This window comes from Mobula birostris, chromosome 13 (assembly GCF_030028105.1).
Source record: "Mobula birostris isolate sMobBir1 chromosome 13, sMobBir1.hap1, whole genome shotgun sequence".
In the NCBI taxonomy this organism is placed as follows: domain Eukaryota; kingdom Metazoa; phylum Chordata; class Chondrichthyes; order Myliobatiformes; family Myliobatidae; genus Mobula; species Mobula birostris.
In genome coordinates, this window is record NC_092382.1 from 7,350,198 (window position 1) to 7,370,180 (window position 19,983).

At 44.1% G+C, this 19,983-nt stretch overlaps 2 protein-coding genes across 2 annotated transcripts in view; one reads left to right on the forward strand and one right to left on the reverse strand.

Annotated features, from left to right (window-relative positions):
• The window catches only part of LOC140208268 (NACHT, LRR and PYD domains-containing protein 3-like), a 552,847-nt gene that overhangs the window by 235,388 nt on the left and 297,476 nt on the right, over nt 1-19,983 (reverse strand). The window lies entirely within an intron of this gene.
• Nucleotides 1-19,983, forward strand: part of LOC140208264 (uncharacterized) — a 351,814-nt gene that overhangs the window by 103,531 nt on the left and 228,300 nt on the right. The window lies entirely within an intron of this gene.

A 19,983-nucleotide genomic window follows, 5' to 3' on the forward strand; every position in this document is an offset into this window, starting at 1 on the left:
TCATTGGCGTGTGTTCTAAACTTGCCAGACTTCCCCAGATCTATTAAGGTCATTTAGGGTCAATGGACCAGCCGGCAAAATGGGCAGGAAAGTGGTGGATGGAATTTCATTCAGGTATCTGCGAGCTGTTGCACTTTGGGATGAATTACACGTTGAATGTTCGGTCACCGATGAGTGCGGTGGAACAGCGGGATCCGGGAATAGAGATCCATAATCTCTCGAAAGCGGCATCACAGGTCGACAGGGTCGTAAAGAGAGCTTTTGGTACATACATAGACCTTCATAAGTCAAGGTATTGAGTATTGGAGATGAGATGTTATTTTGGAGTTTGTGAGCCCGAATTTGTGCGCAGTTACGCTCAGCTGTCTGAAGGAAAGATATCAATAAGATTGAATGAGTTCATAGAGATTTTACGAGAATGTTTCCAGGTCTTGAGGATAGATTTATGATAGCTTGAATAGGTTATCACTTTATTTCCTGGATCGTAGGAGAATAATGGGAGATTTGATATATAGGTGTATAACATTTTGAGGGGTATAGACAGGGTAAGTGCGAGCAGGCAATCTCCCACTGAGGTTGGGTGGGATAATGGTCAGAGGTTAAGGGTGCAAGGTGAAATGATTAAGAGGAACATGAGGGTGGCGAGAGTGGAACAGGCTGGAAAAGGTTATATGTGTGAAAAAAGTACATGATATTTGTGAATTCATTATCCAAATAAAAATAAAATTAAAAAAATCAAAAAAAAAAAGGAAGTGACGAGCGCCGGATCGATTACAACATTTAACAAAAGTTAGGGTAAGTACATGGACGGGAGTGGCGTGCAGGGCAGGGCTATGGTCGTGGCACAAGTCGATGGGACCCGGCAGAATAGTTCAGCATGACTACACGGGCCGAGTGGCCTGTTCCTGTGCTGTGTTTCTCCATGTCTTTAGAAATTTCCACCCAGCCTACCACACACACCATGGGATACGATCTCTCTCAGTTCGGGAAATTTGTTCTTATTTACAGACATGAGAATATCAACATTATGTGTGGAGAACAGCAGCAGAATTTCCCCTTCCCTTTAGTGAATACTGCAACTGTAAAGACCGCTTTCCTGACGAGTATCGACGGGGAGTATTAATTTTGTGTCCTTTACCATAACTTCTACTCTATGTTTAGATTGCACGTAGAGTCCCCCTGCGGTACCAGCACTTTCCACCAGCGTTTGCTCGCCCATGCTATGCTGAAAATAAACACCTTCGCATTAATCTTTATGACGTCAGCCGGGATTTCCTTCATCCCCAGTTGTTCATATCGAACAATTTCCTGCACTCGACAGGCTACCGCGACCTCACGCAAACAATACGTTGCAAATTCAGGTATTTCATGAATGACAGAAAACTTTCACCATCGAGCGTGAAGATTAACGATTAATTTTATTGCGCTTCTCGAACGTGAGTGAGATCGCTGGCAGGGTTTCCTCATTCAGAGTGACCCATCATTTCAACACACAGTAAACAGAACAATCACGAGGCTGGCGGCGCGTCACTGACCACTCTGGTATTATCACTGCCTATCCAGACCGATCACTGAGCACACAGACGAGCTCGCTCCCTCAACTTCGGCAATCATGTTAGAAATGTTTGTATCAGTTCCATGAATATCCGGGCAAATCACCTCATTGCTCAATCAGAACTTCCCTCACTAAACTAACACTGTCGTTACATTTCCTGTCCTAACTTGGACGTAACAGCGATGTTCATATTTAAATTCGTTATTTAACACAATTTTACTGTCAATAGCAATACCCCATCATCACTGACCACGGACAGTGACTGAATATCCGAGCACACTCGGCGCGTTGATATTACATTTAAGTCTAAATGCCCGCCCCCTAGTCTGGATACTAAATTGTTAATTTTCCATCAAGAGGCAAAGTGTGCAACTACAGGGATGAACTACTCAGTTATCCGTTTGCGCAAAATCAAATTAAGACAAGTTATTAAACGATCTTCAATGAAAATACGAATCCCTGTGTTGCTCGAATCACAGGATACTTCAGAAATTACCGGTTCAAAGTAAGACTATCATCAAAGTCCGTATGTATTTTCATATCCTATCTTCAGATCTTTTTCTTTGCTGACTTTTACAGAAGGGTGAGGAAGGAAAATAAACGTTTCTTTTCCAAACTGCCATACATAAACAGAGAAACGCTGCAACAACTGATGTACACAAAATCCCCACAAACTCTGCAAAGAATCCTAATACTGAGAAGGTGCGTTTTAAAGACTCGTGAATGTGAGTCTGTACGCAGCAGGGAATCAAATCAAGGCTGATCTGCAGACGGGGAAGGACGTGGATCAGTTCCTATCGGATCGGTACAAACTCTCAACTCGGCATACTGACCGCGTGTCTGTGACTTCCTGGAGAGCTACCACCGGGATTGGAGAGGTCTGCAGACCCGACATTAACTGAATGCAATGCTGAATTGTTAGAGCCGTCAAATCCATAATTTGGACGTTCAAAATGACACTTTAGTTCAATAAACAGAACAGTCTGTGCTTTTATAAACACTTCAATGCTGTCGTGGGGAATAACAGAGACACGAGTTATTTTGTCAGACATGGGTACCTCATCCTCCCTTTAGAACACATCTTCTTATAGAGGAATCTACCCTGCGCCATCTGAACTGCTGGCTGAAACTCCAGCCACTGATGCTCTGCCACCATCCCTGCTGTTGTCTCCTTCCTTTCCTCAGATACTTCCGGATGCCTCTGAATTGATTTTGATTCCACTATGATACCGACACATCTAATTTTAGCTCGTCTCTCTCAGAACACAGGATGAATCCTCTTCCATTATATTATGCTCATTGTCTCATTAGGAGTTCCTTTACTGTAATCAAATCTGGTTCATTACATGACGCCCACTCCAGAAGTGTCATTTCGTTGTGGGCAGACCCAGAATCCGTGTTCAAAAAGCATCTTCATTCTGCATATTCCGTCTGTAAACTTCTTCCTATTTTTCCAGATGTTCAAGATCCCGCTGCTATCCTTAACAACCTTCCCCGTTGTCCATTACGCTTCCAGCCTTAGTATCATCCACAAATTTACTGACCAAATTTACCTCATTATCATCTCGATCGTTAATAAACATCAACGGACCCGTCACTATTCTTCCTTTATCAATCCGCCTGGTAAACTTCGTGGAAAACTCCATAAGATTAATTAGACACAAGCTACCGCGCTCGGAGCCCTGTTGGCAATCCTTAATCAGACACTGTCTTTCATATCCCTAAGTATACCTTTCATGTTCTATATTACCTATATTTACCTATTATGTTCTATATTAGTCACCTTTTATGTTCTATATTACCTATATTTACCTATTATGTTCTATATTAGTCACCTTTTATGTTCTATATTACCTATATTTACCTATTATGTTCTATATTAGTCAGGTCCGGCTCAGCGGCTTATAATTACCAAGCTACTTCTTACAGTCATCCATGAACAACTTTAGCTATCCTCCAAAACTCCATTCCGCCGGCATCTCAACCATGGCTAAAGATATATAAAATTCCTTTACCAAGGCCAGTCCAATTTCATCTCTCGCTTCCCACTGGGTCCGCTGGACACTTTGTCAGGATCTGTGGATTGATCCACGCTAATTTGTCTCAAGACAGCAAGTGCTTCCTCGTGGTTTCAATGTCTGGCAGAAGGGAAGAAACTGTTCCTGAATCGCTGAACGTGTGCCTTCATGCTCTGTACCTTCTTCCGGACGGCAGTAATGGGAGGTCGGCATGCCCTGGGTGATGTAGGTCAGTAGTAATGGACATTGGGTTACGATGCACCGGTCCTTGTAGGTGTCTTGAAACCTGTGGGGGCTAGAAAACAAAATGGACCTGACTAATTTTACAATTCTTTGTAACTTCAATTATTCTGCTGCAGCCTGTCAGAACGGTCTCCACAGTACGAGTGTAGATGTTCTCGAGTGTTTCCGGTGACAAGCCAAATGTCTTCAAACTCCTGATGAAATATAGCCACTGTCTTCCCCTCTTAATTGTTCTGTCGACATGTTGGGACCAGGTTAGACCCTGGGAGACTTTAACACCCAGCAATTTTGAATTGTTCAATCTCCCCACTTCTGATCCTCCTATGGGGATCCGTTGGCGTTTCTTTCTCTTTCCCTTCTTGAACTTCATAATCAGGTTTTTCGTCTCACTGACATTGTTGTTGCTGCGACACTGCTCAATCAGCTGGTATATCTCGCTCCTGTACGCCCTCTGAGATTCTACCAACAATGTTGTGTCATCAGCGATTTTATAGACGGTATTTGAACTATACCTAGCACACCGTCGTGTGTATAGAGGGACTAGAACAGTGGGCTGAGCACACACTCCAGAGGCGCGCCATGCTGATCATTAGCGGGGTTGGGGGTGGTGGAGGAAGTGGTATTATTTCCAATATTGTGGTCTTCCGGTTAGTAAGTCCAGGATCCAATTGCAGAGGGTGGTACAGAGGCCCAGATTATATAGTTTATCATTCAGAACTGTGGGTATGATGGAGTTAAACGCTGAGCTATATTCAACTAACAGCATCCTGACACAGAGGCTCCCCCCCCCCCAGGTGATCTAAGGCCATGTGAGGAACCATTGAGATTGTGTCTGCCGTAAACTACTGTGGCGATAATCAAACTTCAGTAGATCTCTCATTTACTAAAACGGACTAAAATTGGTAATCAAATCAAAAGCAACAATCTGAATTAGACCTTGGCATACCTTTTATGCATGAGCGATTTGAAATTATACGCTCCTTCGTCAATAAAACTGACATAATTAATTCAAATAGTTGAACTATTTTCTGACGTTATAAACATGATCTTCGGATTAGATACGTGCAGAATATTAAGCATAAAGAAAGGTATAATGAGACTAACAAAATGCAAAATAAATCAGCAGGATACAATGCGAGAGATGGAGAAAGTTTTGAGGTTCTGTGATTCAGAATTTCAGCACTTGCACAAATACATTTATTTACGGAGTGACCCAGACCAGATTCAGAGGGCAGTTGAAAGTTCTTCTGCTCTTTCCCGCTAATTTAGTTTTGAAATTGTTTGGAAGTCTGTACCCGCAGGAGAAAGAGTCAAATAACTTCCCCATTTCGGAATCAGAATCCGGTTTATTATCACCGGCGTGTGTCATGAAAAAATAAATCCACATCTGCTCTGCAAACATATGAATAAATTATACTCTGTGAAAACGTTCCTGTCCTCAAACAATACTTTTGTTCCCAACAGTTCAGCTTTCCCTTTCTTTCAGTAAAAGACTCTCATTTCCTGTTATAAGTTACACAGAAACATAGAAAACCTAAAGCACAATACAAGCCCTTTGGCTCACAAAGCTGTGCCGAATATGTACTTAGTGAGAAATTACCTCAGGTTACCCACAGCCCTCTATGTTTCTAAGCTCCATGTAGCCATCCAGGAGTCTCTTGAAAGACCCAATCCTATCCACTTCCACCACTATCGCCGGAAGCCTATTCCACGCATTCACCACTCTCTGAGTTAAAAGCTTACCCTTGACATCTCCTCTGTACCTACTGCCCAACATCTTAAACCTGTGTCCTTCTTTGGCAACAATTTCAGCCCAGGGTAAAAGTCTCTGACTACCCACACGATCAATGCCTCTCATCATCTTATACACCTCTATCAGGTCAGCTCTCATCCTCCGTCGCTCCAAGGAGAAAAGGCCAAGTTCACTCAACCTGTTTCCATATGACATGCTCCCCAATCCAGATAACATCCTTGTAAATCTCCTCTGCACCCTTTCTATGGTTTCCACATCCTTCCCGTAGTGAGGTAAACAGAACTGAGCACAGTACTCCGAGTGTTGTCTGACCAGGGTCCTATATAGTTGTCAGTTGTTTGTTTATCTCCCTTCAGTAAAATGTGTTTTACCTTGCACATTAACTCACCCAAGTATCCAAAATTGAAAGCGCATCGATCCATTCTCGAAGTTGCATTACCTGAGCCTTTGGAGTGATCTGGCCGTGGCTGCCAATCGCGACATCCAATCCCTTTCTGTATTGTTCGGAGTTTTCCATTTAGTTAATGTTTCAGTTTCCTTACTATAATCACCATTTTACTGGGAGACGTTTTTTTTTTTTGCCTTTTTTTCCTGTCTGGCTGAACTTCTCTAGTTTCAGCACAAATCGAAACCCACACTGTGAATGAGATGTGATCGTGCTCGGCCCAATTTTGCTCTAATTTGACAACAAATCAGTCCCCATGTCCTATTGACCTGGCCGTTTGATGGAGTACATAACGATGCAGCTGCCCCTTCGTCTAATTCGAGATGTCTGGAAACGTACTGTACAATCCAGAATTGCTATATCACTTTAAAAACATTAAGTAATCAACAAGTAGTTTCCATCTGCTTAAATATCACAACCGTCTCGAAATTGTTGCACAGGTTACCCGACTTCCTTTCACATTAGCCTTTTCTAAACGAAATGGTGTAGACAGGGTGTGTTTGGTGTAAATTCAGTTTAGCAATCCGGAACTCCCATCTGCTTCTGGGTGAAATCACAATTTGATGAATGCTTTCAAATTCAGACATTTGAATTTGCGTACTTGGATCCAAACGTGAGAATCCGTCTCTGACAGACAAAGCCGTATCTCACTTGTGTATTACTGAGGCTACTGGAAGCTGCTGGCTCTCCCGCTGCTTCTTTTATAATTATATTTCTATGATCACCCAGTAAAATGAGCCGAGAACAATCTCTAATGGTGCTGCGTCATGGCCCAGTGGGGCTAAATCTCATTTAGCCATGAATGCTTATTTAACATTAAACTAATTTATCAAAAGATCTGTCGGTGGTAATGCAGACCCTCTCTCAGAGTTTATCCGCGGGAGTAGTGTTTGGAGATAACGAGTATCACTGTGATGCCAACAGAGGTAAACCCATTACATTAGAGTGTTTGTTGCAATTAAAACTGATAGATTTTCAGCAAATCTGCAGAATGTATAATAATCATATTGGCAATGGCGATCTGATCTCTAATCCGGCATTGAAGGAAGATAAAATGAATGAAATTCAGATTTTCCGGAGTTATTTGCTCTCCTGTATTTACTCTCCCCGTTCCTTGCTCTCCAATGTCATTGATCCATACCTCCCGTCACGGGGTGCGGTATCGCTGACAGGGTCGGCAACGATCACAGAGCCTAATTACAAATGAACTGAGTACAGTGTTTGTAGATATCAGTAGGCAGTGAATGTCTTCACCTTTTTGATGGGCTGGACCAGGCCGGACCGTAGGTTTAGACAGCTGAACCTCCCCAGTGACCCAACTGGAATATACAACCACATGTCCCTCTGGAACTAGCTTTCCTAACTAAGTGGGCGGGGGGGGGGGCGGTATTCTATTGGTTTACTGAGCTTAATTCAAATTGCCAGAAACGCTGTTAAATTGTGAACAAATTCCTCGATACTCAACCATGCCAACAGCATGACGGAATAAAAACACATTTCCACCATGATTCGTGAGTAGGACAATCAAAGTGGATTTATAGATGTTTATATTCCACACTGTCAAAGTTTCAGCAGGAAGTTCTGCAGCTGATCCACTTATCCTACAACCGTAGCTGTTGCCGGTCTGCTGAAGGAAATGAAATGAAATGGAAGCAGGAGAATGAACCTGTCGCCTGTGACCACACTGGATGAATGGAACAAGCGCTACTCCAACTATTCCTGGAGGCGGCAGTCATGAGTCATTCATTGTTATGAAGATGGATGCTTTTTGGTATTTCACATTATCTTCGGCGGAACTAACGTATACCTGCCAATTTTGCCTTAGTAAGGTAAATTACAATATTAAGTGTTACTACTCATGTTAAACTTTCTTTTCTTGCCAATTAAACAAAATTTTCCAATACAATTGCTAAAATCAGTTGACTTTCATTTATATGAAAAGTTCGGAAGGATAGGGGTTAGATTATCCTTGAATGATGGAAGATGAGAGAGAATCTGTCAGGGAATATTAAAAAAAAAGGAGCGCAGAAACAACGGGCCGCATTGTGAATGGTCAGTACGGGGTAAACACAAATAATGCGCCTCGAATCAAAGCAGCTTTCCAAACAGAGAAATAAAATGCCGCAAAGGGTCTCTATCGGTCGTCACTTCGACAATTTGAATTTCTAAAGTGAAATCGCTTCCAAAACTAAAAAAAAGAAGTAAACGGGATAGAATCCTCCAATGATGCAGTGGATGAATAAACAAATGGGATAGGTCCCGATTTCCAAAAGGTATATAAGATGATGCAAGACAATTGACTGTCAGAAAGATTAAATATCTTGGGATAATAGAAACTGCTTCTGTACAGAAACAAAACAGAACACTGGTATGTTTCCTTTTTCTGGAAGGTGGAACAGTTACACTGGATTTCCTCAGAGATCAGTTGCAGCAGAACTTTGTTGCTCGTAACATTAATAAAGAGCTGAGTAAGTCTGGAGTTGCAAAACCAGGTGATGCAGGACGAGTAATAGAGTAACGGGAAATATGGCATTTAAAATTCAACACTGAGGACTGAGCAGTGTTGTATTATGAATCCCAATGAAATCACGCCTCTTGTACCACATTCAAGCACTGACGACTCATGTTTGCAACGAGACACATTGACCTCGGCTCGGCTTCAGTTAACAAAACAGACAGCACAACTCCTCCACAAGCCTCTTCCAATCCCCCAACGCCTTGCACGCTACCGGTACCCATTGATCCAGAAATTTCCACAAGCCTCCACCACTGACACACGCTCTCACACTGAACACACCCATCCTCCACCTGCTCCCACTGACCTCAACTCTCTGTAAGATCTCTTCCCAGTGAGACGGAACCTTGTCGAGCAAAACACAATGAGTCCATTCCATAACCACGGGTCCTTGCCACTGAAATCACGGACACCAGAAGTTTTACACAAGCCCAATTATCACAGCAATTCACTGAGCTTTCCTTCAGAATCTACGTCTTCATGATCGACGTATGACAGTGACTCCATTCCTTCCCATCAGATTTTCCGCTGACCTAATCGTTCCAACAGCTACGCCGTCACATTAACCCCTGATCGGGCAATCACACATCGGCCGCTTCATTGACCTACATTCCACCAGACCCTCTACCAACCACACACCTCCAAATATATTGCTTACTAACCCAATCCTCGACAAACTGTTCCGTTCTGAAACCTCCTCTCCAACAGCTTCCTCTACCACAGCACATTCGTGATAGTTCCATTGAAACCATACCTCCCCACTGGACAACAACCCCAACACATCCCGACTAGTGCCCACTAACCCTACTCATACCGACATTTCCCAATGACCCTACACCTCGCCACCAAACTCAACGGGTTGCCCGCTTCCCCATAGGTTTTCCATGACACCATGAACCTTCCACCTTTCAATGAACACCATATTTCTTCCACCAGCTCCCACTGACTCCGCAGATTTCCACGTTCTCAGCAGTTCTCCGGTCCGTCATCCGATTCGCACCCGTTCAAATGCTTCTTGTTTTGTTTGTACGATCCATCCTGAACTGACTCTGCACAAAGTGTGAACTCCGCTGCTCAAGAAGGTACAGTCCGGGAACTTCCTTGTATTTCCTGAGGTACTATGCGTGCTATCGGACGCAATACGCAGGCCAGGGTCGAGATTTCCATGGCAGCATACAACCTCAATTAGGAGTCAGATCGAGCTTGATCTGTAGGGTGAAGTAATTGTCGACGTTTCGAATCGAAACCCTGTATCAGCGCCGAAGTTCTATCCCATTTTCTGTGTTCCGCAGCGATTTTTCTTCCTCTTCGATGGCCTTTCCAAATCTGTTGCTTTCCGGGCCTGATGAATGCGGGAGTGGGGTTGATGGTGTCTTGAACATCACGATGTGTTTTACAAAGAATAACTGGTTGTGAATTGGAAAGCGCTGCCCGGTACTGTAATGGAGATAGGTTCACCAGGAGACTTTAAGGGCAACGCAAAGACAGGGAGCCGAGTTTTCGAGGTGGATCCTATATTTGTCCGCGAAAAGACTATGGGGCTGATGACATCCGTGTTTACAGTTCACTGGGTTAATTCCGTGGCGAACAGGGATTCTCACCCCCGAAAACTGACCGTTTTACTTGCTCATCTTTGTCCTCATTCTGATTTCGATGGTCTTCACTCTTATCGCCTTGGAAACCCTGGCTTTTGCTCATCCAATCGACGTTGACTTATACTGCCGACTGCCGGAAACTGGAGGAACCGTCGTGCGGAGCAGCACCCATTCCTCTACCTTGTCCTTCACGCCCCTGGTCTATTGCCAGTCTGCCTCAGTCACTTTCATTCACCACTATTTCAGCTCTGCCCCATAGGTTTTTCAGGTCTTGCTGATTCATTCCTCTGAACAAGGTACCATCAGCCGGACAAACCGCAGAGCATCTCACACACCAGGCTTTCCGTATACACAGTTTCCCATTGATACTGCTTGGGACTGAGGTGCTCAATTCACTTCCAAGCTCCGGTCAGCAATCTGGCTTTGAAATAACTATCTTCCACTCAAACTAGAATCACGTAAACTAGCGACTCGCTTTATCAGTGCATTAAATTCATTTGGAAAATTAACCCGTTACAACTTCTCGTTCTATGAGATTTCATCCCACCTTTCTTGTATCCACATTGAAACATTGATATTGACCCGGAATCCCAAGTCACACACTCCACCTAGGAGCTTAGACAGTGAAAGTGTTTACACAATCCATAGACTGTTTAATTCACGAAGTAAAAGGGACTCCGACAATACAATAGTTTGGGACTGACAGGGTCCGGAGGAACCAGAGGTATTTTGGATCTTGGCTTTACTTCAGGATTCCGTGGTACATTCTATGTAGTGCTGGGCTGTCAGGTGCCGACCATAGGGGGACGGGCTCTGTCACAATCTCGGGTCGTCGACGGAGGATTCTGACAGCTCTAACCTTGCTTCCTGTTTCGTGTGTTTCTTAAAAAAATTTTTTGGGCGTGTGTTTCCTGAGTTTTAATAATGGCAGTTATAATATATTGTTCCGTGTTTTAACGTGTTATAGTTGGGTCTTCGCTCGTTTCCATTTCAGTAGCCATTGTCCTCGGGTAGCACCAATTAACTTTCCTCGGGACTTTGCGGGTGCGCAATTCAGTATGCTTGGACTTTTGTCGCTTATCACAATGTTTACCTGTACGCTTGTCACGAGTCGGGGTTTTACTTAGCTGGACACAGATTCCTTTGTACCCTGGAGTGCATTTAAAGTGGCGGTGCTAACCCTTCGGGGCTCCGTCGTACCGTCCTTGCCTCTAATGACATTATGGTTCAATTATTTTGAATTATACAAGAATGTGTAATTTCTACTGTTTTGTTTTTTTTTTTCACTTTGGTAATAAAATTTCCAGTTTTGTTAAATCTTTCAGTGTTCAGCGTGACAATACAATTCATAAATTCCAAAACGCGAGCAGTTCGCATCTAAACCTCCGCTGTTTTGACATGAAACAATGTCATACTTTTGGGCCGCCAGAAACCTTACAGACTCTATTTCAGAGGTTGTTTTGTAACAGTGAATCCTTTTGCAAGTCATGCTTCCCTGGTATTGAAGGCGGGACCGATAATTTAGGACCTGGAAAGAGATTTATCAAAGACCCAACATCGATCGCTGCCGCACATCACTGGTCACAGGCCTGCAATCCTAAATAATGACACCCCCCATCCCACCAGCACATTGTGCCACCTAGCACGATGTTAATTGCTGGACACTATGTATTGTAACATCCTGGAGCAGACCATCTTGCGGGAACTTGCCAATGCTCGGGTATTAAATGCCTAGCACCATATATGCTTCTAACTGTTTGTTCACCTGCTCATAAACTTAGTTCAATTCGCGAGACATTATCGCCCATTCCGGCTCTTCAGAATCCTTACTATGCATTTCTCACTTATAATATGAGGCTCACTGGCCCTCAGTTCCCTAGCTCCTCCTTCAGAAATAACAGGAATCCTCTCGTCCTCTGGTACGTCATCGATCTCTGTCGAATGTGGAACTATCTTTGCCAGAGGCGTTGATTCTCAGAAGACCCTGTGAAAGGCTGTGGACGCCCAGAGGTTTGTCCATCCATTCGCTCTTCAGGTTTCGACACACTTCGTGTGCTCGACTCCTCTTCTTGTGCCGCCATGAGTAGCGCCTCTGTGCTGCCCCTCAGCCCGGCCATTTCGTCATTGACTGGACTTGCTTACGTCAGCCGCCTCTGATATCTGGCGATGGGACATCACACGTGCAGCGGCTTGTCCTTCCATGGCCTCTGGTCCTCTGGCTCTGGTTCACCCTCTTCTACTTCCATATCCCCTGCCTGCTGTGTGAGGTATTCCCCCAGGTGCCTCAGGGACCATCTTCCTGACATATTTATGGGTGTTTCTCATTTGTTCCATGACTGTGGCCTTGACACTTCCAAGTCCCCGTCGTCCTTTATTCCAGTGGGTGTATAGTCGCTCGACGATGGACTTTGGATAGAATCCTCCATGTCTTGTTAGTAGTCTCCGGGTATTGATATCAGCAGCTTCCAGTTCGCTCCTTGGCCAGCACAATATTGTGACGGGGTATCTTATAACCGCTGGGGCGAATGTGTTGATGGCTCCGATCTTCCTCTTCCCATTCAGCTGACCTTTTACAACCTGTCTCACTCTTTGGAGGTCTTGGATTTTTCATTATTTATTGTGTCCTTATCGTGGCTTCCATGCGTCTGCAGGATCCCTAGGTATTTACAGCTGTCTTGCAGATCTGCTGTGTTGTCCTTAATTTATTAAAGCAAATGCGCTAAGAGCTGTCTTTACGATCCTACCTAATCTTGATGGCACTTTCAATGAATTATATATCTGTACTCACCGATCGGTCTGTTCTACCACACCCTTCAGTTCAGTTCCCTATTGTTAACCATACAACTCCTAACCTGGTTTTTCCACCCATATGATGCACCTCACACTTGTCTGCATTAAATTCCATCTCCCATATTTGGGAATTTTCTTTTCCCAAATTGCAGGCTTTGACAGCCCGCTTTGCTGTCCACTGCCTTTCACGTCTTGGTGTCATACACAAATTGGCTGATTCAGTTTACCGGTTCATCACCCAGATCGCTGATACAGATGCCCTGCATCAATGGACGCAAAGCAGTGTCGTTCAGCACAACGCTAGTCACAGGCCTCCAGTCAGAGAAACACCCATCTACAACCCCTCTCTGGCTATTCCGGCGAGGCCACTGACTAAACAAATTTACTACCTCATTCTGAATGACAATTGGGACTGATTGAGCAAACTCCCAAGCGGGTCATTGGCAAAAGGCCTTGCGAAAGTCCATGTGGACAACATTCACGGCCTTTCAGGTAACTATAATTTCCTGGCCATGACATCTCAAACTTTGACATTAATGTGTGGTGGACAGTCAGTTGCTTCACGGATGAATGGAATCACCAGAGCCTGTGAACGGAAAACCCTGCAAAAAGTACTCGACACGGCCCAGTCCATCACTGAAAAAGCCTAACTCCCGAGGTTGAGCACATCTAAACAGAGCGCTGGAAAGCAGTATAAATCATCACGGAGCTCGCCGTTCAGGCGATGTTCAGTTCTCGCCATAACCATCAGAAAAAGCTGCAGGAGTCTCGGGACCAACAGCACCAGGTTCACGAACAGTTATTACCCCTTAACACTCAGAGTCTTGTACTAGAGGGGATAACTTCACACAGATTCACTCGCCCCATCACTGACCTGTTCCCACAAACTAGAGATCCCATTTTTAAAGGATCGTCAGCTGACGTTCTCAATATTTATTATTCATTTATTTCTCTTGTTATCATGATATTATCAGTATCATTATTTTATTTGGATAACGTGTCTGACAGGAAACAGTAAAATACTAGCTATGTTGTGGTTTTGAAGGTACGCTGTGGAGTGGAAATTTTGATGTTTTACAGCATGGGGAAAGTAATTTACTGAGTCCAGTCATGGTGGCGTGGAAGCTCCGTAGCCTGATCCACGACGGAGGTGAGATACACAGTTATTCAGCAGGCTGTTTGTATACGTGGCAAATAGACTACTGCCAGGATCGGCCTCCACGACACACCTGCCAGTGGTCCTGATGGTTGATGTACACCATCCGCCCTCCTCAGATAGGAAAGGCGTATATGAGCGTTCTGAATTGCGTAGGATTTTACCTGGGACCATGAGCGGTTGTGCAATATATGCATCCCAAAGCGTTTGAGACCACACACAATTTCCACTGCTGCGCCGCAGATTTCTGGAGGGGTAGGAGTGGTGCGGGGACTCCCGAAGGCGATAACCATCTCCATTGCCTTGTTGACAGTGAGGCTGAAGTTATCTGCCTGGCGGTGAGCTGCGGTCACCTCTACTTCCTCATTGTTATTGACGATGAACCCCACCACTGTCGTGTCATCTGCGATATCAACAACGCCATTACTCGGGTGCTTTTCATGCAGGGATGAGCGCAGTTTGTACATCGCTGGACTCAGCACACAGTCCGGGACCTGGAGCACCATTTCTGAAAAATAAGGAAAGCGAGAGTTGCTGTGCACACTGACTATCTGAGATCTGTTGTTTAGGAAGTCCAACACCCATTTGCACGGTGGTCTACTCAGAAGGGGAAGTGGGAGCTTCTTCAACCTGGTCGATGACGCAACCGATTTGAATCCCGAAATAAAATTCACAAACAATATTCTCACACACGTCTCAGGGCAAGCATTAAAAAGGGCCACTTTTCCGCATAATTGTATAAGGGCTAAGAGAGTTGTAAAAGAGCGCCTGAAGGCTTTGTGTGTCAATGCAAGGAGCATTCGTAATAAGGTGGATGAATTGAAAGTGCAGATTGTTATTAATGATTATGATATAGTTGGGGTCACGGAGACATGGCTCCAGGGTGACCAGGGATGGGAGCTCAACGTTCAGGGATATTCAATATTCAGGAGGGATAGACATGAAGGAAGGGGAGGTGGGGTGGCGTTGCTGGTTAAAGAAGAGATTAACGCAACAGAAAGGAAGGACATAAGCCGGGAAGATGTGGAATCGATATGAGTAGAGCGGCGTAACACTAAGGGGCAGAAGACGCTGGTGGGAGTTGTGTACAGGCCACCTAACAGTAGTAGTGAGGTCGGACATGGTATTAAACAGGAAATTAGAAATGTGTGCAATAAAAGAACAGCAGTTATAAAGGGTGACTTCAATCTACATGTAGATTGGGTGAACCAAATTGGTAAAGGTGCTGAGGAAGAGGATTTCTTGGAATGTATGCGGGATGGTTTTTTGAACCAATATGTCGAGGAACCAACTAGAGAGCAGGCTATTCTGTACTGGGTTCTGAGCAAAGAGGAAGGGTTAATTAGCAATCTTTTCGTGACAGGCCCCTTGGGTAAGAGTGACCATAATATGGTGGAATTCTTCATTAAGATGGAGAGTGACATAGTTAATTCAGAAACAAAGGTTCTGAACTTAAAGAGGGGTAACTTTGAAGGTATGAGACGTGAATTAGCTAAGATAGACTGGCAAATGACACTTAAAGGATTGACGGTGGATATGCAATGGCAAGCATTTAAAGGTTGCATGGATGAACTACAACAATTGTTCATCCCAGTTTGGCAAAAGAATAAATCAAGGAAGGTAGTGCACCCGTGGCTGACAAGAGAAATTAGGGATAGTATCAATTCCAAAGAAGAAGCATACAAATTAGCCAGAGAAAGTGGCTCACCTGAGGACTGGGAGAAATTCAGAGTTCAGCAGAGGAGGACAAAGGGCTTAATTAGGAAGGGGGAAAAAGATTATGAGAGAAAACTGGCAGGGAACATAAAAACAGACTGTAAAAGCTTTTATAGATACGTAAAAAGGAAAAGACTGATAAAGACAAATGCAGGTCCCCTGCAGACAGAAACAGGTGAATTGATTATGGGGAGCAAGGACATGGCAGACCAATTGAATAATTACTTTGGTTCTGTCTTCACTAAGGAGGACATAAATAATCTTCCAGAAATAGTAGGGGACAGAGGGTCCAGTGAGATGGAGGAACTGAGCGAAATACATGTTAGTAGGGAAGTGGTGTTAGGTAAATGGAAGGGATTGAAGGCAGATAAATCCCCAGGGCCAGATGGTCTGCATCCTAGAGTGTTTAAGGAAGTAGCCCAAGAAATAGTGGATGCATTAGTGATAATTTTTCAAAACTCGTTAGATTCTGGACTAGTTCCTGAGGATTGGAGGGTGGCTAATGTAACCCCACTTTTTAAAAAAGGAGGGAGAGAGAAACCGGGGAATTATAGACCGGTTAGCCTAACGTCGGTGGTGGGGAAACTGCTGGAGTCAGTTATCAAGGATGTGATAACAGCACATTTGGACGGCGGTGAAATGATCGGACAAAGTCAGCATGGATTTGTGAAAGGAAAATCATGTCTGACGAATCTCATAGAATTTTTTGAGGATGTAACTAGTAGAGTGGATAGGGGAGAACCAGTGGATGTGATATATTTGGATTTTCAAAAGGCTTTTGACAAGGTCCCACACAGGAGATTAGTATGCAAACTTAAAGCACACGGTATTGGGGGTAAGGTATTGGTGTGGGTGGAGAATTGGTTAGCAGACAGGAAGCAAAGAGTGGGAATAAATGGGACCTTTTCAGAATGGCAGGCGGTGACTAGTGGGGTACCGCAAGGCTCAGTGCTGGGACCCCAGTTGTTTACAATATATATTAATGACTTGGATGAGGGAATTAAATGCAGCATCTCCAAGTTTGCGGATGACACGAAACTGGGTGGCGGTGTTGGCTGTGAGGAGGATGCTAAGAGGATGCAGGGTGACTTGGATAAGTTGGGTGAGTGGGCAAATTCATGGCAGATGCAATTTAATGTGGATAAATGTGAAGTTATCCACTTTGGTGGCAAAAAATAGGAAAACAGATTATTATCTGAATGGTGGCCGATTAGGAAAAGGGGAGGTGCAACGAGACCTGGGTGTCATTATACACCAGTCATTGAAAGTGGGCATGCAGGTACAGCAGGCGGTGAAAAAGGCGAATGGTATGCTGGCATTTATAGCGAGAGGATTCGAGTACAGGAGCAGGGAGGTACTACTGCAGTTGTACAAGGCCTTGGTGAGACCACACCTGGAGTATTGTGTGCAGTTTTGGTCCCCCAATCTGAGGAAAGACATCCTTGCCATAGAGGGAGTACAAAGAAGGTTCACCAGATTGATTCCTGGGATGGCAGGACTTTCATATGAAGAAAGACTGGATGAACTGGGCTTGTACTCGTTGGAATTTAGAAGATTGAGGGGGGATCTGATTGAAACGTATAAAATCCTAAAGGGATTGGACAGGCTAGATGCAGGAAGATTGTTTCCGATGTTGGGGAAGTCCAGAACGAGGGACCACAGTTTGAGGATAGAGGGGAAGCCTTTTAGGACCGAGATTAGGAAAAACTTCTTCACACAAAGAGTGGTGAATCTGTGGAATTCTCTGCCACAGGAAACAGTTGAGGCCAGTTCATTGGCTATACTTAAGAGGGAGTTAGATATGGCCCTTGTGGCTACGGGGGTCAGGGGGTATGGAGGGAAGGCTGGGGCGGGGTTCTGAGTTGGATGATCAGCCATGATCATAATAAATGATGGTGCAGGCTCGAAGGGCCGAATGGCCTACTCCTGCACCTATTTTCTATGTTTCTATGTTTCTATGTCTCCTTGATTACGAGTTGAGGCAGGGACAGATTCTGACAGATGCCATGGCATTTCTCGTAGAGCGATTCTGTAGGTAGCCGTATTAGTGAGTGCCCTGTGTCGCAGGATTGGTGCTGTTATTATCAGCTGTCCAGAGAGCTTCATAATGATTGTTACCTGGCGTTATTCGATTAGAGTGGATTTATTGGAGGACGCTGTATATTTTGGGTACGGTAGCGTAGTGGTTAGCAGAACACTTTACAGTACAGGCGATGGGGATTCAATTCCTGTTGCTGCCTGTGAGAGGTTTGTACGTTCCCCACTTCACCGCGTGGGTATCCTCTAGGTGTTACAGTTTCCTCCCACATACCAAAGGTGAAGCGATTGACAGGTTAATTTGTCATTGTAAAGTGTCCCGTGATAAGGTTAGGGTTCAATCAGTGGATTGCTGGGCGGTGTGTGTGGCTCGATGGGCCGGAAGTGCCTGTTCCACTCTCTGTCTCCATAAATAAATAATAAACAAACTCACTTTACTTTTGTGGATTCAATTAAATGCTAAACATATTTTCCAAATTCAACAATAAAATACAGCATATCCTACTGAACACACATGCCTGCTTAAGTCACGCAGTTGAGTCCTTCAAATTACATTACGCCTGAACAATTATTATAGATAAGATATAACCGTTCAGTTGTATTGTTAGACAATAAACCAGAAAGAACAATTCACTTAATCGATACTGTCAGTCCAAACACACTTAACCTGCAGGAATCAAAAAGTAGAAAGCACCAGAATAATCTGAATTAAAAGAGAAAATTGAAAGACTGTGGAACATGAACAGGGCATAGATTGTCCCAATAGAAATACCTACAACTGTTATCGTCACAGAATCACTGCACAATAGCATTCAGGTAATTAGGCCTAGAAATACTTATGTGGATCTTCAGGAAGCCACAATACTAAAAACCACCAGAATACCCCGGAAGTTCCCAGCAATGGATAAATGAATGTGCTTGGCTAAGCCCGTACCTGATGCTTTACCAGCTTGAGCTGCGGAAATGCAGTAGCAGTAGTTTTAGTAGTAATATAATAATATTAATAATAATAATAATTGGAAGATGTGATCTTCTGGAGAGGTTTATGTTCATGAGGGCTTTCCCGGTAAATGTCAGTAATATTGAACATGGAGATGATGGTTTTGTGGTTAGGATGGTGCATTAGAGAAAGATAGGTGCAGGGCTGGTAATGCTCAAGGTAGCTGGAAGTCTGCAGAGGGATTTAGACAGATTCTGTGATAGCACATGGATGAGAAGCGACACATGGAATGCAGTGTAGGGAGGTGTATGCTCTCGCAACTTGCGAAATTGAATGAAGTCGCAGCCTGTTGTCTAAACGGGGAGCAAATTCAGAAATCACAGGTGCAAAGGGACGTGGTGAACCTGATGCAGGATTTCTGACAGATTAACTTGCAGCTTGAGTCGGTGATTAGAAAGGCAAAAAAAAAGTTAGCATTCATTTACTGTACATGGAATACGGAAACAATTATGTTCAAGGTTATTCTTATTCAACTGTGCATATGTGTATTGCCAAACGAGAAAGCGTTCCTCCAGATCACGGTGCACAACAAAATACCCGTGACTCACTCTCAGCACTGAAGTAATGTTACACACATAAATTCACAAATTATGAGATGTATATACGATACAAATAAAAAAGTATATAACGTAACGGTGCAGAGGCATCGTACGTGATGTGACATGGCAGATATTTCAGTAGTCTTACTGAAAAAAAACTGTTTCTCCTCCTACAGTCCTTGCCCGTGTTCTGCTGTACCTCTTGCCCTACGGCATCATAGGTGTCGTTGGACTCTTCGCACTTGGAGTATTGTGAGCAATTTGAAACCGTTAATTAAATAAAATATGGGCCGGCGTTGGAAAGTGTCCAGACTAGGCTCACGAGAATGATCTAGGGAATGAAAAAAGTTAGCCTATGAGGAGCATTTGAGGGGTCACAGCGTGTATTCACTGACAATTTAGAAAACAAATGGAAGTTGGCGGGGGAACCATTGAAATCCATCACATATTGGAAACTTAGAGTGGAGATGAGAATGATGTGTCCTATTGTGGGGATGTCCAGGAGAGGGGGCACAGATGTTGGGCAGTCCAGGAGACGGGGCACAGACGCAGAATAGAAGGCCGCCCCTTTGAACGAGAGATAGGGAGGAATGTCTTGAGCCAGCAGGTGCTGAATCTGTG